A 22,742-nucleotide genomic window follows, 5' to 3' on the forward strand; every position below is an offset into this window, starting at 1 on the left:
GCTAGCCGATTCCATTCCACTCAGTTCCTTTATTTCGGCATTCATCCTTGAATGTACAAGTGCTAGGACAGGAGCAAAAAGCCGCTATTTTAAGCGGCTTGACAAAGGCCCCTGCCCCTACAGTATTTGGCAGCAGACATTTTGTGAACTTTTTTCACGCAACAATACATAAACTACATTTTGAAAAACATACACTATAACCATTTTTTTACCAACAATACACGCCTTTTCCCAGCAGAAATTAGAGATTTATGTAACGTCATGAAGCAATACATTTTTTCAGGTACATAAGAATATATAAAAGTACTTTCACATACAAGACAAATACAAAATTATTCCAAGCAAGAAAAGGAAACGCAAATAACAACATATATTATTCACATGCAATCGCACGGCTAATGAAGTATTCTTTCAGAATTCGACGTGAAACAGTCCTAAGATCCACGTTTTCTTTTTCAAGACTGTTCAGTAATACCGATATTCGGCACGATAGTCTGTCCTTTCCATGATTAGTTCGTGAAAAAGGCACGACCCAAGTTTCTCGCTCCCGAATGTCGTATTTGATGCGATGAGGTTTGCTTGGATTACAAAGATCAGTAAATCCCGTATGGCCTCGTTTTACGCTTTCTTTATATTTCATAGCAAGATTAAACTGATAAGTGTAATGAAATGGGAGAACATTAAACATAGAAAACAAGGTCCTTGTATGACTGCCATAAGAAATACAAGCAACATGGCGCAATGCTTTTTTTTTTTTGTAAAAGAGATAACGTCTGAATGTTTTTTGTGACGTTGTCCCCCATACAAGACTACAATAATTTGCATGAGAAATAAATATTGTGTTGTACTGCAATAGCCGTAGTTTTTACGGAAGGACATCTCGAAGCCTACAAAGCGCACCGCATGCTTTTGCCATACTTGTTGCTACGCGTTCTACGTGTTTGACCCAGCTTAAATGCTGATCAAAAATGACTCCAAATGTTTTCACGTCCGCGGTGACGTCAATTCGTTCTGATCGATAGAATATATTTAGATTACGATTTACATGTCTTTGGGCGGGTGCAAAAAGGACAGCTTTGGTTTTTTTAGGGTTAATCTGTAAAGAATTTGCTTTACTCCACCAATATAGTTTATCAAGGACAGTGTTTGCTAGTTGTGATAAGTTTTTATCAACATTACATGATTGGAAGAAAAGACTGGTCTCATCTGCGTTTATTATATAGTGTGGTAAGTTACTGATGTTTGTTAAATCATTTACATAGAGGTTGAAAAGTATAGCCCTAATATGCTCCCTTGGGAACGAACACCAGCTTCTAAATTCAGGGAGTCTGAGTATTCGCCCGAGATGCAAACGCATTGTTTCCTATGGGTTAAGTACGACCTTAGAGTTTCCAGGGGTAATCCACGAAATCCGTAATGTTCGAGTTTTTTTAGTAGAGTAATATGATTGATCCTGTCGAAGGCTTTGGAAAAATCAATAAATACGCCTACCGTTATTTTTTTTCTTCATAGCCGTTCAAGATTAAATCCTTCTGTGTTAATAGAGCTAATTCAGTCGATCGGCCCCTACGAAACCCAAATTGATGCGGCGATAATAATTGATATATTTTCAATATATTCCAACTTGGGCCTGCAAATTTCCTAACTTCATCGCCCCACCTAGTTTTCTGCCCTCCTCGACTGCGTTTCCCTTCTCTTGGTACCCATTCTGTAACTCTAATGGTTCACCGGTTATCCATCCTACGCATTACATGACCTGCCCAGACAGTGACAAGAACTTTTATTGATCCTGAGAAACTGGCCAGGGGCTCCCTCAGGTCAAGTCGGTGGCTCCGCCCACGATGGCACCGGGAGGCGAAATTCCGTTGCGATGTCGTGGGCCCTCTGGACTGCCTGGAGTTGGATGTGGTGGTGGTCGCTTCTTAGGAACTCCTCCCACTGTTCATTTGTGGCAAGTATAGAGTTTTCTACGGCTGGGAACAGCCAGAGCATGTGATCCAAAGAGCATGAGTCGGCTCCGCATTTGGGGCACGACTGCGGAAGTGTGGGTCTATCCTGCTAAGGGACCACGGAGTGGGGTACGTGCGGTTTTGTAACATTCTGAGCGTGCTAGCTTGTGGTTTGTTTAGTTTTGGGTGAGGAGGAGAGAACCACCTCCTTTCCAAGCGGTAGTATGAGACGATTTCGTGAAAGGTGCACAATGGCCTGCCCAGCTCCACGTTTTTCGCTTAGTGTCAACTAGAATATCGGCTATCCCCGTTTGTTCTCTAATCCACACCGCTCTCTTCCTGTCTCTTAACGTTAGGCCTAACACTTTTCGTTCCATCGCTCTTTGTGCGGTCTTTAACTTGTTTTCCAGCTTCTTTGTTAACCTCCAAGTTTCTGCCCCATATGTTTGCGCCGGTAGAATGCAATGATTGTACACTTTTCTTTTCAAGGACAGTGGTAAGCTCCCTGTCAGAATTTGGCAATGCCTGCCGTTTGCACTCCAACCCAATTCTATGGGTTGGAGTGCATAAATGGGTTGGAGTGAATAAATTCTATTCTCCTGTAAATTTCTTTCTCATGATCAGGGTCCCCTGTGAGTAATAAACGTACTCCTTTACAGACTCTAGAGGCTGACTGGCGATCCTGAATTCATGTTCAATTGCCAGGCTATTGAACATTATGTTTGTCTTCTGCATATTAATCTTCCACCCCACTCTAACACTTTCTCGGTTAAGGCCCTCAATCATTTGCTGTAATTCATCCCCATTGTTGCTGAATAGGACATATCTCAGCAACCGAAGGTTTGTGAGATATTCGCCGTTGATCTTCACTCCTAAGCCTTCCCAGTCTAAGAGCTTGAACACTTCTTCTAAGCATGCAGTGAACAGCATGGGGAGATTGTGTGTCCTTGTCTGACCTCTTTCTTGATACTTTCTACTTTTCTTGTGGAGTACGAAGGTTGCTGTGCAATCCTTGTAGATATTTGCCAAGATATTGAGGTATGCCTCCTGTACTCCTGTACGTCGTGTCCTCACGGTGCGGCATATAGTTTCGAGAAGGCGACACGCCGATTAACGGGCGTCAAAAAAACGTCGTCGTCCCACGGTGCGGCATATAGTTTTGAGAAAGCGACACGCCGATTACCGAACCCAGGTGTGTGCGTGTGCGTCCGTGTGGTGCAGTGCGGAGGCTCTACCTTGGAGAGAGGGGAATCTACCGTTCCTTCTCCCCTGGTGAAAGGGGCGCGGCCAAGACTTTTGGGAGGAGTCATGAAATAATTAGGTGAACTCTGCATACCGGTCGTTCCCCTACATAGGGAACTATGGAAAAGAGAGGCTATTTAAGCGAAGCTTTGGGCCCTGTTAATTAGTCTAGAAGCTGAACCTATGAGCTGCTGAGAAGCCGTCGAGGGGCTAGTGCCGTCCGGTATCGCCTGGGCCGCGTAGCCGCGTCGGAACTCCAAGTAACTAGTTGACGTACGAGACGTCAAATCAGCGTCTGCAACGAAACTCACGGTAGTTTGCCTAAAGTTAGCTCAACCTGTATAAGGGAAGTCGTCAGATCTAGACTCCCGGGAAACCCAGCCCAGCAATCGCATCCACCTCGACAAGATCGGCCCCCCAGCATTCTTCGGGAAAGCTGTGCGCGCCGACATCACGGTTTATGGACTTGCTGCTGCTGCCCGGCCACGCGTATGGCATCGTTTGTTTTCTTTTGAACTTTGTTTTAGTCAATTACTGTTAAGTGTATTCTTGTGTATTTGATCCTCGCACTGTTTCATATGTATATGCATTGTTAGTTGCTCGGCACATTTCTTTGTCGTCATCATTGAGCTATATTAAGTTCAGGTGTGTTAGTTTGTCTTGTGTCTTTTTATTTTATTTTATTAATTTGTGTATATTTATCAGCCGATAGATATCTTGTTTTTTGTTTACTCCCGACTCTGACTCTTTCTTTCACTGTATTCGCTTGAGAACGGAACGACCAACCGGCTTGTATACACCGTCGATCGACTTCGCGCCGACGACGAATCAGTGACAGCTGTGACAAACCGCCTTCTATTACGTCGCATTCACGTCCCTGCCCATACTTTGCGCGATCTTTACCCTTTCTCACCGTTTGAAACGCAGCGCCTTAGTTGTGAACCATCAATCTATGTACGCTGCAGGTACTACTACATCATCTGGCTTTGCACAAGGAAAAGCGGTTTCTAATAAGCTATATAGCTTATTACGAACATAACTCATGTCTCTGCACATCGTTCTTTTTAGAGCTGCTGCCATCTGTTTCCTCGCGGCGAGTAGTTTCCTCTACTCTGCCTCAATAAAAGCATGCAGTGATGCAGAAGCTGTACAGCTGGCGAACACTTATCAGGAGTCGAATGTGCAACGCTTTTAACCCTAATCGACAAAAGCTGGCCGTTGGCCGGCTCTTGTCATGTAGTTTCTTCCATGCTTTTTCAAGCGCTCGATTCTCGAACCTTGTTCCTTTCGGGCACATTAAGTTTTTTTAGAAGTTGGGTGTTAGTGAGCTGAAGCTATATAAAACCTGCTGCACATTTTTAGAAATACCAAATCTATAGAGCGTGCACACTCGTGCATCTGCGCGTGTTAGAACACTTGCCGAATACGAGAACATTGAACTTTGATTATTTCCTGTCGCTATTGAGCGGATATTATTTACGAAACCGGATAATAGCTTCATTATATTTGCCACAGCCCACGTATCCTCAACGAAAGAGAAATGAAAGGCCTCCTGCCGTGCGAAATAGAATTCTTGGTGCACTGTACGCGCCCGCGGCGAACTGGCTGACTGGACGTCTTGACTACATCGAGGAAACCGGTAAGAATTTCAGAAAGCGACGTCTGCGCCACTCCGAAAGGAAAGTATAGCTGTGTCACCCTGTAAGCAAGTAAATCAAGAAGATACATTTTTTTTAGTGAACAGCGTTAAATCGCACTGTACCACTACGCGCAGTACTAGTGGATGTGTTCTGTACAGCGGCCAATCAGGAACTTGTATACCATACGCGCTGTATTCTTATCTTTATCTGTATGCACATCTGGGAACACATGTGAATCTAAGGTGTTCTCTTCAATTCCCTTTCTGGTTGTCTTTGCTAAGGTTGTGAAGTATTATGGCGATTAGCATTCTTAGGGTACTTCACGCAATTTGCGGGGACTGACTACCAATCTATTTCTAACCATTTTACTGCCAACATGGGTCACTGGGAGTGGGCAGTCCATTGTCTAGTGGGTAGTGCAGCGGGCTGCTGTGCTGATGGAACAGGGTTCGAAAACAACCGTCGAGCCAATTTGGGACACTGAGTGTGTGCCGCTGTTCAATGAACAGTTTTGCTGCCGTAATGGAGCACTGAGTATGGGCCACTTGGTTTGCGTCGCTCTTCAATGAACATGACGCCAACTTGGGGCACTGGGTATGTGCCGATATATGCGACTAAGTATATGCCGCTCTTCAATGAATCATTTTGAGGTCAAGTTGGGTAACGGAGCATGTGCTTCTGTGTATGTGACGTACTTCAACGACAAAACCAGATCCTTTAAAATTTCTGCGGTGCTGGGCGGAACATGCGCCACGCGCGGACTTCGTGGCGGCGTCGCTAGATGGCGCAGCGTGTGCAGTTGGATGCGCGAGAGAGGACCCCGGTGGCATACACGTCTTCGCAATGCGGTGAGTCACTGTACCGCTTCAATGCTAATCGCATTAACATCGATTAACATCGACACTCATTGTGGTTCTGCTGGAAGTTTCTTCTTATATTTCCTGGCCCTCACTGCCACGTCTAACTGGGTAGCTATCCCCGCTGTAAGGCAGCTGACTCTCCATGATTAAAAAAATAATTGGTGGATCCCACGCTTATGTAGGCATCAGTGTTAAGTTCTGCAAATACTAAGTACATGTTACGCCGACAACGCTAATGAATGAAATGCTTGCAGAAAACGACGGAAATTGTCTGTTATTTCACGCAAATAATAAAATGGTAATAATAAAGCTCTATAAGAAGAGAGAGGCGTCATTCTTTTTCATTCCTGTGTTCTCTTTCGAGAGAGAGAGAGGAATAAAGGAAAATATAAGGAGATTAACCAAGTGGGATTGTTATAGGGTTTTTACTACACTGCACTGAAGAAGGTGGTCTCGGTATCTTACGTGCAGAGATTTGGGGAGGCCGCTTTCTTTCTGTACATGAAATAATGGATGGTTGCCTGTGAGACATTGCTTTACTTGAGGAATGCCAACAAGTACTTGCGTTGCATTTTGAGCCGACGTATAGTGTGTTAATTGTGTAAGAGTACATAGAAGGTCCATTAAGGAGCACATAGCGGATATGACTTGCCGATATACAACTTGACTCTTATCGGCAGTAGTAGCGTCTGTTAAAGTACAGGCAGCAAGCTGGGACTACATTGCAGCCCGTGGACACGCTAACGAGCAAATAATTCCTTCGAACTTTCAGGCATTCCGTAGTCAGTCCGCGACGTGCACGTGCCCTTATCATCGCTCGGCTGCTCGTGGTGTGGGATATATATATATATATATTGCGAGACAGCTGTTCAACCTCGACGGTTTATTATGCAGGCCGCGTGCTGAAGCGAATGATGCTGGCCATGATGAGTATATACAGATGAAGAAGATGAAGGGGTAATATAATGCTCCCACAATCACCCCCGCGCATGGAACCGGCCAACCTGACAGCTGGCTATGGCGGCGAAAGCCGTATGAAAGGCTTTAAACTTGAAACCTGCACAATCTCTGGTACGGCAGCGGCCGTCCAAAGGCGTAACAACGGGCGTGACACGATAGTTAACTGGCTAAGTCTGTTCCTGAACAGTGTAGGGCCCGACAAAACGGAACTGAAATTTCTCGCATAAGCCAGGAACGCCGAGGTTGAACAGCTGTCTCGCAAGTGGTGGAGGCTGCTCTCGATCCCTTGGTCCTCTACGACTTCGAGTTCCCCTGGAGCTTCGTTCCGGTCGCCGCTTACCCCGCACCTCCACCACTTGCGAGACAGCTGTTCAACCTCGACTGTTTATTATGCAGGCCGCGCGCTGAAGCGAATGACGCTGACCATGATGAGTTAGACAGATGAAGAAGATGAAGGGGTAATATAATGCTCACAATATATATATATATATATATATATATATATATATATATATATCATGTTGTTGTTAGGCAGCGTCGAGTCCCATTTGATTACTAGTTGGTGGCACCACGGAAAGACGACCGCCACTGAGACGACACCCTCCCCCCCCTTCTTAGCACTATCGTTCCTCAACTTAAATCATCAGCCTATATTTTATGTCCACTGTAGGATGAATGCCTCTCCCTGCGATCTCCAATTACGCCTGTCTTGTGGTAGCTGTTTCCAACTTGTGCCTACAAATTTCCTATCTTCATCACCCCACCAAGTTTTCTGCCGTCCGTGACTGCGCTTCCCTTCTCTTGGTACCCATTCTCTAACTCTAATGGTACACCGGTTATCTGCCCTACGCATTACATGGCCTGCCCAGCTCTATTTCTTCTCTTAATGTCATATAGCACATAAACTATCCCCGTTTGCTCTCTGATCCACACCGCTTTCTTCCTGTCTCTTAACGTTATGCCTAACATTTTTCGTTCCATCGCTCTTTGTGCGGTCCTTAACGTGTTCTCAAACTTCTTTGTTAACCTCCAAGTTTCTGTCCCATATGTTAGCACCGGTAGAATGCAATGATTGTACACTTTTCTTTTCGAGGACAGTGGTCAGGATTTCGAAATGCCTGCCGTATGCACTCCAACACAATTTTATTCGCCTGTAAATTTCCTTCTCGTGATCAGGGTCCCCTTTCAGTTTTTGACTTTGATAAACGTACTCCTTTACAGAATCTAGAGGCTGACTGGCGATCCTGAATTCTTGTTCCCTTGCAAGACTATTGAACATTGAAACATTATCTTTGTCGTCTGCATAATAATCCTTAACCCCCTCTTACACTTTCTCGGTTCAGGTCCTCAATCATTTGCTGTAATTCATCCCCATTTAGGCTGAATAGGACAATGTCATCTGCAAACCGAAGGCTGCTGAGATATTCGCCGTTTATCCTCACTTTTAAAGTATGAGGCCAAGTGCTGGGGAAAGAAGTTTAAAAAAGGACAAACAATAGAAATTATTGGTCTACATCATAAAGCACACTTTTTTAGGCCCATATGAGCCTTTTAAAGTTTGCATTATTCTTGCAATATTTTTATTATTTGAAAAATTTAATTAAATGTGGGTCTCACGCCAACAGTCATAACTCTAATTTAACTCGATACGAAAACATAATTTTTGGCAGTGATATAGGAGAGGCTTTGATGTGTGCAATGAGCCAAAATTCCTGAGATCAGATGAATTATTGAAGCATAGTAATGAAATAACCAAAAACATGTGTGCTTCCATTGGGTGTGCCTTGGTGTAAAAGGCATCCATATCAAAACTTGTAGCACGATTTTACTTGTTGAGATTCGTTGCACAGCCAACAATGTGAGAAATAATTGTGCCAAGTTTCACAAAAAAATCTTTATTGGGGAAAAAGTTATGAATGTTTGCGTTTGAAGAAATCGCAAAAAGACGGGTTCTGAGAAAATCAACAAAAATATTTCAAAGCATATATAGCGCTTACATAAGATGATCAGGAGAGCTAAAATCCCCTATATTTGTAGGCAGTTCTGTCTTTGGTCTTGCTCTTGTTTGATTTTGCTCGTGTGGCCACTCGGCTTCCTTTTTTGTTCTAGCTTGCTTTGCAGTATTACAGATATTTGCCGTATGTCTCCAGGTCTGTCGCCTTGTACTCATTGCCGACAAACTTAATTTTGTGCGTCTTTGCGCTCTAAACTTCCCCATTCTGTGGCTGCCAGTAAGATAAAGTAAGCGACAGACAGTAAACACATCCATCAAACAATCCGCTGCTCCCAGAATGCAGCCTCCAGAATGTAAACAACACGTGAAAAACATTGCACGTCCACCTGGTGAGGCGTTTATTATTTTAATTGATAAATAAAATGTTGAAAATGATATTATGGCATTGCTACACTTTTTACGTGACACGATTCTTAAATAACCAGCAAAGAACTGCAAACCAGGGCATTTTTTCTGTTGCAAAGAAAACTGGCACTTCCAGTTTTGGTTTCGTAGACGCCGGGTGGGTTTACATTTCTTTATGTATCTTTTGAAAGCAACTGTGTAGGAAGATACTTTTTTCAGCAAAATGATGGAGAATAAATTCCTCATCTAAAAAAGTGGAAAACAAAAAATTGACATTTTGAAAAAAATTTGCAATTTTGACTTGGCCTCACGCCTTCCCAGTCTAAGAGCTTGAATACTTCTAAGCATGCAGCGAATGGCGTTGGAGAGATTGTGTCTCCTTGCCTGACCCCTTTCATGATAGGTAACTTTATACTTTTCTTGTGGAAAACCAAGGTAGCTGTGGAATCTTTGCAGATATTTGCCAAGATTTTCACGTATGCCTCCTGTGATCCTTGATTACGCAATGTCACTATGACTGCTGGTATCTCTACTGAATCAAATGCCTTTTCATAATCTATGAAACTGACATAGAGATGTTGATTGTACTCCGCAGAAATATCGATTACCTGATTGATGACATGGATGTGATGCACCGTAGAATATCCCTTCCTGAAGCCATCCTGTTCTCTTGGTTGACTGAATTCAAATGTTGCCTTGATTCTATTGGAAATTATCTTGGTGAATACTCTATGCAAGCTAATGGGTATATAATTCTTCAATTCTTTAACGTCTTTCTTCTTATGGATTAGTATAATGTTGGCGTTCTTCCAGCTCTCTGGTACACTTGAAGTCGTGAGGCATTGCTATAAAGGGCCGCAAGCTTCTCAAACATGATATCTCCTCCATCTTTGAATTAAATCGACTGTTATTCCATCTTCTCCAGGAGCTTTTCCCCTGGTCATGTCTTTCAAGGCCCTTCTAACTTCATCGCTAGTTATAGAAGGAGCCTCTGTTCTGTTCATCACTACTTCGAATGAAAGTAGCTTGACTACTCTGTGCACTGTAAAAGGTCAGTATAGAATTACTCCGCTGCTTTTACTATGTCATCGAAATTGCTGATGATATTACCCTGCTTATCTTTCAATGCATACATCTTGCCTTGTCCTATTAGGACAAGGCAAGATTATTAGGCACCAGCCTTTTGGGCCAACCGTTATTTTAGGGTCCGAGATCTCAGCACGAGCGGCGTTTCCCAACGAAAGCTCAGGAGGAATCGACCTACTAGAAAGGGCTGGAGAGCATGACCCACGACGGCGTTCGTATCCTTCGCTACATAAGCATTACCCATAACTTTCCCCTAATTTTAACCAAAAATTTGAAGAAGCTTAAAGCTCGGCTTTAAGAGTGGAACGCGACAGCGTTATCCAAACCCGTTCGCATCGAACTTTTATTTATGAGTTGGCTTTACTGCAACACAGAACGTGGGAAAGCCAGCATACAAAATCCCAGCTAACACGAATTCCCTAAAGTTGGCTTCACTTTTAAACACAAATGCATTGCTGGAAAGCCATTCTACAGGGGCAATATAAGCCATTTTATACCAAAATGTGAAGGCCCTAGGACCTTTTTTTTATTATTTTATTAATTGTTTACTGTTGCCCCAAGGCGCGCGCGTGTCCGAAAATTGGAGGACGCTAAAGCTTCGCCTTTTAAGAGTGGAAAGCGATAGCATTATCGGGCTCCGTTCGCATCACATTTTTCTTTATGGCTAGGCTTCACTGCAACACACAACGTGGGAAAGCCAGCTTACAAAGTCCAAGCTTACACTGATCCGTTTAAAGTCAGCTTCACATTTAAACACAAATGCATTGCTGGGATGACATTTTTACTGGAGCAATTTAAGCCGTCTTATATCAAAAGCCGTAGGACCATTTTTTATTATTTTATTAATTGTTTGCTGTAGCCCCGAGGCGGGCGCGTGTCCAAAATTTAGAAAGGTTCGGTTACAGTGCCTAGAATATATTCTAGACACTGTAGTTCGGTTTTCAACATTCCCCTCAATGTTGCCTAGAACCAAAGTACAGCAAAACACCATCAGAATTGAAGGACGCCTAATCTTCGCCTTTAAGAGTGGAACGCGATAGCATTCAAAGATTCCTGGCTACTTATCAGTTTTTTTTTCGTGTATTCAAATTACAATCCGACGCCTGTAAATTGCCTGTAGGTTGTGGTTAACTCGTACTTTACGAATTTTCTGACGGATTTTACTTTGAGAAATTCAATCTCTGTCCACTAACGCCTTGCGCGACACGGAGGGCCTGTGTGGTCAGGGTCATTCGGGATGATGTGGTTTGGCATGATATTTGCGCCAGACGCCGATGCTTAACGCCGAAGCCGACAACGACGCCGACGCCGAATTTTCTGCGACACGGGGCCCTTAACGCGTTAATATAGGCAAGGTGCCTTATTTAGCACACCGAGCACACGAGGGAAAGCCTACTACGAACCTTGTATAACGCATGACATTAGTAAAAGGACAAGCCTTCAGTAAGTATTTACGAAGCTTTATTGCGATAGCAATTATATGGACACTTCAACCGGATTTCTGCCGTCGTCGTCGCCGTCGTCGTCGCCGTGAGGTTCCGTATAGATAAAATCTTCGCCACGCGCCGTATGCCCGAGCGGAAGCGTGCGGGGACGCGCGCTATCACGGAGAGCGAACGCACTCGATCTCCCGCGCGCAAGCAAGGAAGCGGGAAGCCAGCGCTGGAGGGAGCGGGGGGGGGGGGGGGGCGCAATTCTACTCTGCCAACAACCGCGCTCGTTGCTCGCCCGCACCGTCTCTTATCTCCACACGGCTGTGACCTTTATGCGCTGTGCATTCGCCGCTCAGTTTCCGTTGAAGCGATAGACCGCACGTACCTTCGCCCGCTGCGGCGTATGCGCTTGCTGCCAGCGTTTTGACAGTCGTTGTCTGCATTCATTCAGTGTGATCTATTCATGTTTGTTTGTACGTGCTCACACCACGCTTGTTCATTCAGTTAGTAGTAGTCGGGCCACATTTTCCAACGCACACTACACATGCAATGCTGCCCGGATCGGCAGTGCAGCGCTACAGGTGTGTCCCTTCGCACACGCTGCCCACGGGAAGCGCTTCTCATCAACACCACCGTTTCACACGCGCCTTCTCGTGGCCATCGAGTCTCTCTTCATGTCGGTCTACTTACGCCACAGCACACCTGCTTACTTAATCAGCTTATGTTTACTACAATTCATATTGCTACCAAAGCCGCTCACCTTACTTCGTATGACATTGCTGTGTTGCTATCGCATTCATTGCTTGGCCCTTAGGGCGAAACTGTGACATTTTTAACGAATCCCGGAACGGTAAAGTATCGCGACCCATTAAACATAAGATTTCAATGGTTTGCACCAAATATAAGCTTGGTGTAAAGCGGCATTTTTTTCTGGGACAATGGAAGCATTTCGAAAAATGGTCTTATAATATCTTGGACCGGTTGATAAAGTGATATTTTTTACAAACGTTGTATTTGATCTACACATTTAACCTTAGCACAAAGTTATGCCACTCATCTCCACACACTTTCCCTAGATTATATCTCGGTGGCATTTCTTGTTCCACAAGGGTCACAGGCTAAATTCTGCGCCACTTGTAAAACACTTATAAGGCTCCGGAGCGTTTGCATACTTTATTGCAAAGGCCACAATACATTCATCCGTTTCGAACTTTGCCTACACGTCATCCGTAACCTGGCCCTAACTCTCACCAAATATAAACAACACAAGGTACCTTGTTTAGTTCACCGACAGCACCAGGGAAATATACTACAAACCTCGTATAATGCACAAAAATAGCAAAAAACGCAGCGTTCAGTAATTATTTCAGAAGTTTCCGATCAAGCTAGGAATGGTACAATTTCACAATACATTACGTTTAACATGCTCCCCAGTTCCACCGGATGTGAACTCGGTGTTATGCACGTTTCTTTTAGAACTCTGGGAAACATTACGGACGACGGCCGTATGACACTTTGGATGGCTTGAATACGAAACTTTCTACAAATAATGTAATTATTCCACACGCATTTAACTTCGCATACGATTTGCCATACTGGTCCCCCCGTTGTGGGCAAGTTTGATGTTGGTGGTACTTGAAGTGAGGCCAGGTCAGCGGGCCAGGTCACTTGTAAAACACGATCATAAGGCTTCGGAGCTCTTGCACAAGCAATGTATGCCGAATTCATCAATTAACGCCCGACTTCAAACTTTGCCTACACATCATGTGAATAACGTGCCCCTTAGTTTCACCAAATATAAACTTGGTGTAACGTGCAGTTTCCTCGGGACAAGGCAACATGACGTATAATTGCCATGTAACGCTTTTGAGCACTGGCTAAAAGATTTTCTAAAGGCTGTATTTCATTCACATGCCTTTAATTTCGCATAGTGAGTTGCTATATTAGTCCCCCCCCATTTCTGCTACGTTTGATTTTGGTGGCAACTGTGGTTATACCAGGTCAGCGGGCTAAAAGAAAGGGATGGCGGAAGGAAAGTAGGCACTGAAAGTGCGATACCGCGGAGCTCCTCATCCCACCTATAATCGGTCACTGAGCTCAGTCAAATTCGGAAAGTGCAGCAATGACCGCATTGCTTTTTCAGTGTGGGACCGAGTGCGGCCACGGTACGACAATATTTGCCTCGTGAGATGGTTTAATATGTAGCTGATTTAACATGGCCCGAAAAAATGGCGCCGTAAGTGTGATAAAAAGCACTCACATTACAGTTCACGAAGTGCGTTATAAGTATACTAGTAAGTATTCCGGTTTTCTCGCACAACTTTGCCAGCTCGAAATGTTGGGTCATGCCAGGGGGACTAATTCTGGCTTCCACTTCCATACTCGAAGCCCATAATGGTCGCGGCTTTTCTAATGTCACACTACAATCCTGCCAATGTTATTTACATAGTAAATTTTGGCGCCAAGACTACACTATGTCTGCGATACAAAGAACAATATATGCTATGAGGCTCCAAACCTGCTTTCTGTTTGCCGTTCGATATTGGAGACATGCAAAAGGGGGCAGGTAGGTCTGCGCATTATTCACACGCACCCAGGGCTGTGCAAAGCTGATAGTGATGCAGTGAACGCAGCTGCATACAAAATTCGCCTCGTAGAGCGCAATCTCCACACGAAGCGGTCGACGGGAAGTAAAACGAGCAATAAAAACAATCCCGGTGGATGTTAACGTTGTTCCCTTGTCGGGTCTGTACCGCAAGGTGACAGACAGTTCCTGTAGGTATGAGTGCATGATCTGACGAGGTACATGACATCATCGCGCCATCTGTGCGCATCACGGCCGCAAGGGTCAAATTGGCGAACGCGAAGTAAAAAAATAGAATAAAAGCAGATGAAAAAAAGCAGCGGAGTACTTTTTGTGATGAAGCAAGCAAGAGCACTCTAGTAGACATTTTATTTTATCACGAGCCTGTATTTATTATAAGGCTGGTGCAGCCTTTAGGCATGTCAGCAACCGACATTCCGCGGCCAGGACCGGGATAACGTAAAACTATTCCATTCTGTTTTTTTTTTTGTTTTTGTTTTTTTTTATTCCAACGTCGCAGGGCACCGCTGGCCATTTGGGTGGAGCCAGAACCATTTTGACCTATCACGGAGGGCGAATGGAGGATTTGGAATAAAAAAATTCGCAGTTCCGCCCGAAAGGACGAATCATCAATTACGATAGCAAATTAGTAGACAGTTATACGAAGTAAGAATAGTTGTTTTATCGGCCGTATAGAGTTGTAAATATTCCCTTACTAACTAAACAAGCACGGTGTCACGCGAGCACAGGTAAACATGAACACATCTCGCTCGATAACCGGGGAAGCTCTTCAGAACATTGCAGTGAGACAGCGCGCCAGCGGCAGCGAGCAAATTGACCTTCGCGCTGGCTCTCCCTTCAACGCGAACTAAATGTCGAAAACACAGCGCAGCACTCGGCGAATGCACTTTGTCCCCATCGCAGATCGCTTTGAAGATGAGGACCCCTGTGGGCGCACACTTCGGCCACATCGCAGATCGCTTTCGAGATACGGCGCCCAGTGCAGCAGCTCCGTGAGCATCAGCAGCGGGAACCGAGCGCCCCCCCCCCCCCCCCTCCACGCCCCCGTCTCCGTCGACTCCTACCCGTGTCTAGGCGCGCGAACGAAGACCGCGCGCTTCCGGCCGCCTTCCTCTCTCGTCGTGCGCGAGATTAAGCTGCGGTTGCCGGCTCACCCGCGCACGCTTTCACTCGCACACACAGCGTACAGCGCGCGGCGATGATGTCCATATAATTGCTATCGCAATAATACAAATTGGCACAGATTTACGTCATTCCAGCTCAGAGTCGTAAAGGCAGGATTTGGCGGGAGATAATCGCACCGAACTCTGTCGACAACTTACTTGAACTCAGATTTACTGATTTACTTCAACGGAATCGAATTTTTCGACGATAATGCCAGTTTCCGCAACAATCTAACAATTGAATGTTTGAACGAATACGCTATCAAGGAGAATAAGCCCATTATATCTATTAGGGATTCTTGTAAACGTACACATTGCTCTTATCCCACAAAAAGGTTTTAAGTAAAAGTAAGAATAATTAAAAAGCCCTTTAGGCACAAATATTCGTTTTTTTTTCGATTATAAGCGATAACAAAGTTTCAGTCTGCAGGTGGAAAAAAATTAGGGGCCGCTTCATACTAGTGGTGCGAAGACTGGGCAAACAGCGAAGCTGGCGACCCCACCTAGCGTTATCTTGGTTCGGCCAAGTTTTTGCGAGGTTATGCTTCGAGACTCGGCCACGTTTTGCGCAAGATCACCCCGGAATCATCGACAACTCAAGGAGCAACGAACACTCGGTCATTAAATTATCTGGACGCTCAAACGCTCAAACGCTCAAACGCTGGACGCATTGCTCGGTTTCGCGGGCTTGTAACTCCGAATCTTCTGCGAATAGCCGACGTTTCGCCGCCGCTTTGGCGGCGCGATACTCGGGATCGGACCGAAGTCGTCTCACTCGCTCTCGCGTAGCGGTGCGGTGGTTTTCGCGCCGCGCTTCCTCTTCGGGAGTGACGCTCTTCTTCGGCCACCCCATCTTCGCGGCGATGTGCTCGGCGTGGAGACGGCTGGGCTTTGGTGTCACCGCGGCCGACGACGCGGTAGCTATATATTCCGTGGGTCGGCGTAGTGACGTCACGGCTTAGCTCCACTCCGCACGGCACGGTGACGTCATTGCTCGGCAAAGCTAAGGCAAAACGATGCGGTGTGCGTGATGACGTCATGGCTCACGCAGCCGTGGCGAGGCTCAGCCAACACCTCCTAAAGCTTTAGGAGGCGTTGGCTCAGCACGGTCAGCGCAGCTGGGGCGAAACGTTGCTAGTCGACGTATGCAGACGTCATCGCCAGGTGGAGGTTGTGCGGCGTACACATGACGCACCATCTTCGAGCTTAAGCAGCTTTGCTAGTTCACAGGGGTATGTGCCATTGCGCTTGAACCCTTTCTGCACTGCCTGCAGGATTTCGGGCGTACACCACTGGACTATTTGCAGCACAAACAGCTTCGCTGTTAAAAGGGATGGAATTGAAGACTGTTCCGAATTATTCTGCTGGAGGGGAGGCGCGGTTGCTGCGCAGAGACACTAGTGGCTTAGCAAGCAAATGGAGTAGCTCACTTCTGCTCGACTCTTTCTAGTTCTTCTTTAAGGATGTACGACTGTGTAATCATAGCGACATCTTTTGCAAGCAGACCGGTCCGACATGTCCCAAAGGCTTCGACATTTGCAAACGTCATGCAGAGCCGCGGGTGAGGCAGTAACGTTGATCCCCTTCGCAGCATGCTGCAGCCACTCCTAGTAGTCGGACGGCCCCGAACGTTCCCCAGCGCCCTTCCGTTTCTAGAAAAGCTTACATGCATTGCCGATTATGCAGACTGTAGCAAGACGTCAGCAACTCCAATGGTGAGTTCAGCTATACAGTGCACGCTGAGCTTAATTATACTCGTATGTCGATACTGCGTACACTGTGCGAGGCTCACGTTACGCATAAGCACTGCCGTGCCCCACTGCGGGAAGCAGACCTGCAGCATTTTCTGCGGACGTGATATATATACGATATCGTATATACATATTGTCGTATCATATCAAGCTAGCAAACAATGACTCCAAGGAGAGCACAGGGGAAAGTATCTGCAGTTCATAATTGAATTGCTTTCATTCAAATAAGAACAGCCAATAACTTCCCCTATGCTGTCCTTGGTGTCATTGTTTGCTGGCTTCTTATGCTATGACTAACAAAAAAAATCGGGCCCCTCGGTTTCCTTTCTTCTCGTTCATATATATATATATATATATATATATATATATATATATATATATATATATATATGATTGAGAAGAAAGGAAACCGAGGGGCCCGATATATATATCTATACCTATCACCTGTGCACCTGTAAGACATCCTTTCAAGATAGCTTGGACTACAGTTTTTTTTTCTTTTACCGTTATAATATTCTAATGAAAACTCAGCCTTCCAGTCGTACCAATTGCGAAGCTGCTCACATTTCTTATGCTTCAGAATTATGTCACAGCTGCTGGTCGCTGTTGCGTTAAACGCGATAAACGTTATCCGGAAACAGCCCGGGAAGAACATCTTCCAAGACCAAAAAGAATGAGCAATTTACCGAATGTAGTGCTAGTGAGTCATCCTAGCTCTTGATGCTCCCATCATTAAAGCAAGGGCCTGGAACGACAATCATATAACAAGGGCACATAAATTGCTCGCTTCCTTTGAACCCCTATGATAAACAAAAAAGGCATGTCTGCTCGGCCTGCCATTGAGCAATGCGAAGCGACAAACTTGTCAGAGACAGTGAGCCACATATGCTTCAGTGTGACACTCGAACTGGACGAATAGTCTACTCATGGGCACGGCGACGTTAAACTGGATGCGCGGAATGTACGTAGATTTATTTGTTCTGTACGCATTCTTCGAACGCATATTTGTGTGAGTTCCCGGTTTCGTTTCAAGGGAATGTTAATGAGGGGGCATAATTTCTTTCACGGCGTATCGTAGATCTGCTTTTCTTTGCGTAGTAATTGCAAACGAAAATGCGGTCTCATCTTTAAGATTTAGGAGATTCACACAGTAACATCACCTAACTAGATTCTAATTTTTGGTTTGTGCAGGATTATGCCGTTTATCGAGTCTATCTTCGGTAAACAAAAAACAATAAACTGATCACCAAACTCTTTTCATCAGAAAAGTTTCCAGCTGCGCTTTCTCAGAAAACGTTCAGAACATGGACCCACGCTGGAACATGTATTCCATGAAACCTGAAAACTTGATTAAGAAAAAGCTAGGGGGGCACCTAAGCGATTCTTATGAGGTGTAAATGCGAGACCATCACTTGTCGCTGAGTGTGTCGTTGAGTTATGTCGCCGAATTTAGTGTTGCGGTAAAAGGTTGGTGAGTATAGTGCTGCAGCGTTATGTTTCCGAGTGTGATGTTGCTGCCTACAAGGTCGCAACAACGTAAGACGATAAACCGGCCATATTGCGATCTCTCAGCTGAGCTTTATTTGCGGTTCTTCTCAATAAAGTGGTGTTTCACGCACAATGCTCTTGGTGTTCTATCTTGATGACACCATTTTTCATCACGATGACACCACTTTGCCGAGCGATGACAGTACTTTGCCGAGCACACCATGGTGTTGACACTACATTTCTTCATCGGGTTCGTAGGCGAACTCCATCTCATACTCTGGGGGGATGTCGTAGTCGTCGTTCGACGGGTGCCTCAAGCGCGTTACATCTTATTCGTCGTCGTCGATCATGGGCTCCGGCACTTTTCTCCTCGTCAGTGACTTGTGGGGAAGGAATGGAGGGGGGGGGGCACGTTGCCTCGCTGCAGCTCGCTCTGCCTTTCACGTTGTCGGGAACTTTGGTGTTGAACTTTGTTTCATGGCAGCAGCTCCCTTCGCACGTTTCGCTGCGTTGCGATGGTCTCGTACTTCGTCTCCAGTGAGCTGGGGCCTCAGACCACGCTTTGCTTTCTCGCCTGATGAAGTAGACGTGAGCGCTTCAACTTCGGATGACGAAGACTCCATAGGGCCGACAGTGGCGCCGCTAAGCTCCTCTATCTTCCACAAAGTACCGCCATCTTTTGAACAACGCCGCTTCTCTCTCTCTCCGGTATCTCTGATTGGGCGATTTCTGTCACGTGATAGCAAGCGCTTTCATTTCTTTATATTTTGTTGTTTTTTTCCGCCTCAGCGCCATGTTGAAAGTCCCTCTGCGCAGCCGCCGTCGCCGCCTGCGGCGGCGGCGCGCGCCCGGCCTTAAAGCTTCAACGGGAAGTTTCGAGGGGGCGTCACCATTGACTTGCTTTCGCAAGCAAAAAGTAAAGGAAAAAGAACAAGCAGTTTAGGAGAGGAGACGGTGGAGGATAGAGGAGATGGCGGTACCTTGTCGAAGGTAGAGGGGCTTAAGATGCCGCTAGAGATATTGTATATGCTCCCCTTGGGGAATAGAGTTGCGCATCTGATTGAACGCGCCGCTCGCGCCCCAATTCGCCAAATCTGGTCACATGCACGAAAACCATCCTTTTGAGGGAAAGCCAACTTCACAGCTGCGCCTGCACCACGGAGTTTCTATGGCCTGCACTGCCTCCTATCGCGCCACCATCGTCGCGAGCCTCTGTGCGCTACTGCCCACCACGCCACCTGACCTACGCGGAATGAAGGAGCAAGCACGCTCGGCAGCTGAGCTCAGCTGGCCATTCCTTCCTCCGTGTTGCTGGCTATTTATGCTTCGCGGTAGCATACAGTACCGCCAGAGTATAGGCATATAGTTATCTTGCTGCACCCATGTGAAGCACACGATTCAGTTCGTAATGTATGAATATAGACCGCTCTTTGGAACCTTTCAGAGTTCCGGCCACGCAGCTAGAATAAGTTTCAGCGGAAACAGCAGCGTGTTTTTAAAAATAAAGCGCGGGGTATAGCCAAATAAAAAGAATTCTGTGCGCAGCATAATTAAAATTTTAAGCAGAATTGGAAAACTTACTGACATGACAAATACTAGCCGCTCTAGATTATCGCTGCGCTGAATTTAGTGTATCATATCACGCCCGGATAACTTAGCAAATACATAAAATCACTGACGCGCACCATATGTGCGAACTTTAACACGCAACATCTGCATACGTCGCAGAAAAAAATCGAAATTGCAGCCGACGGCCGCACTGTAGCCACGCCGTGAACGCGCTCCCAAAGCGCGCAGCGCCACCTGAGCTGGCCGCCATGTTCCATTGTAGTTTTGTGCACCTCTTCGCTCCCGCCCGTCACACTGCCCCTTCTAGCCACCATACCCGCAGGAAGCATATGCAGTAACCCTAGGCTTGATTATGATGATGATGACGATCTAATGGCATCCCCTTTGAAACGGGGCGGTGACAAATAGTCACCTAGCCTGCTTGTTTTAATCATGTAGACTACATGTTCTTTATCTAGCATTTTTGTATACCTCTCATTAATCTTTTTTTCTTTTTTTTCCACAATCTACCTTGTACCGCTACCTAGGATTTTAAGAGATCGGGTCGTATCAATCTCCCCCTGTTTTTTTTTCCACCAATACTCTAATCATCTCTTGCTTATCTCTACGGCTGATCGGTTGATGCTTCCGTACACTTTAAACCCAAGCGCTTCTGGAAAGTGTACCTTACCAACGGTTCTCGCTGGGTGAATCCCTTCGCATTCTATTAGGATGTCCTGAGTGGTCTCCCGACCTTTGCTGCCGCATACACATGCCTCATGTAGTTCCGAATATTTGCTTCGGTATGTTTTGGTCCTTAGGCAACCGGCTCGAGCCACAAATAGCAAGGCACTGCCCTCTGTGTTATTGTACAGATTTTCCCTTCTAGTTTATTTCTTCTCATTCTTGTAAACCTCCATGGTCATTTTTTTTTTCATTCTTCGCATCCAATTCACTGTCTCTATTTCTCTCACTTTCCTTCTGATGGCTCCTGGTTGACTATTTACAGTTTCGATTATCCTCTACTTGGCTGCCAACTTTCTTGACTTCCTCCATTCTGTGTCCACGCTTTTCAGGTAGAGATACTTGTGCACTTTAGCCGCCCATTTACTTTCATTCATGTTCCCGAGTCTTTTTTCAAAACTAATTTTGCTCTGTGCTTCTCTGACTTCGAAAGAGGCCCAACCCATGTTATCCTGCCCTGCCTCATTTGTGGTTTTACCGCGGGCTCCCAAAGCCAACCGGCCTACTGGTCTTTGGTTAACTTCCAACCCCGACAAGATATCCGATTTTAAGCATAGATTGGCATTTACGAACGTTAGCGCTGGCATCATTACTCCTTTTCACATTCCACGCACCACCTCATACTTATAGTGGCCCCACAGCGATCTGTCTTTCATTACTGCTGCATTCCGCTTCCCCTTTATTTTCAGATTATCGTTTCAGATTAGGGGCCGCTCCTATCATGCGCCATCTCGTGACTCGCCCGCCAGGCAGAGCCCAATCACGTGCACAGCCTCCAATATTTTCAGCATTATCGCTTGTTGCAACGGCGGCGCAGTGGTTAGCGCGCTCGGCTACGGAGCGGTAGCAGTGGAGGTGGAGCAGGGGATAGAACCCTCAGCGTGGTAACTTTTTTAAAAATTATATGAAGGTGACGTAATATGTGTGCGGATGTTCTGACGCGGCTTTCTGCCATGGCTTTCTGATAACGGCTAGGTCGCACAATGAGCCAAGAAAGGCTCTCGCATTAAATTTTTCGGCAGAACCCATCTCACGATGATTGTAGTCGGTAATGCGTTTAACATTGAATCAATATAGCGACAAACCATATTGCCACTCTCGAAAAGAGCTCTGCATGAGGCGTGTACTGCAGTGGGACTCCTCTTTCGAGTCATGCTGTCCTCGTCGTGTCCTTGTTGTTGTCAGGTCCCCTCGTCGCTTAACCACATTCTCAACATACACTTTATCCTCAGTTATGATTACCAAAAAATATGCAGATCGAAATCGCACATGTTGGAATCTATGTGAAGCGGTTATGAAATGCTGCAGGTTTGCCCATTTCTTTTCAGCGTCACTGGCGTAAAGGAAACAGACCTGCGCATGTGCTCTCGCGTATAAGTGTGGTACGCAATGTGACAAATCTTATACAGGCTTGTATTTCTTCTCTCTTATTTTATATGTCCCGGCCACTTCATGGCCAGTCCCCCGATATGCACGGCAATGGGCTATAGTATTGCAATCATAATCATCATCAACACACGACAACCATCCTCGAAGATCTAATTGGCGTTCGCAAGAGAGATTCCTTCCGCTCCTCGACCCATCCCTCTATGCGGGCATATGCCATTGTACCGCCTGCTTCTTGGCCAACCGCACGTTTTGGGTATCTAGAACTGAATGAAAATCATAATCATCATCAACACGCACCGATCATTTTAAAGAGTTAGTTGGCGTTGGCACGATATGTAATTCCTGCTTTTTGGCCAAGCCCCCGTCGTGGGTACGTAATATCGCATGGAAATAATCGCCATCATCATCAACATGCGTACACTCTTCTTGGCCGATCCCCCGTTGTGGGTGTCCACCACATCCACGACGGGGACGTGTGCACACGTTCGGCTGCGACGGAGAAAATGACGTCACTGACGGTATATG

The 22,742-nt window shown here is 45.8% G+C and overlaps 1 protein-coding gene across 2 annotated transcripts in view; it reads left to right on the forward strand.

Moving 5' to 3' along the window:
• Positions 1–4,573: 4,573 nt before the first annotated feature.
• The window catches only part of LOC119460615 (MFS-type transporter SLC18B1), a 138,972-nt gene continuing 120,803 nt past the window's right edge, over positions 4,574–22,742 (forward strand). Inside the window, exon 1 of one of the 2 annotated variants that reach the window (XM_049673094.1) lies at positions 4,574–4,830. The gene's annotated coding sequence lies outside the window, so the exon portion shown is untranslated. Of the gene's footprint in view, positions 4,831–17,960; positions 18,010–22,742 lie in introns of those variants that run through there. The other variant, XM_049673093.1, reaches the window with a different exon arrangement.

Source organism: Dermacentor silvarum, chromosome 8, assembly GCF_013339745.2.
Source record: "Dermacentor silvarum isolate Dsil-2018 chromosome 8, BIME_Dsil_1.4, whole genome shotgun sequence".
In the NCBI taxonomy this organism is placed as follows: Eukaryota; Metazoa; Arthropoda; class Arachnida; order Ixodida; family Ixodidae; genus Dermacentor; species Dermacentor silvarum.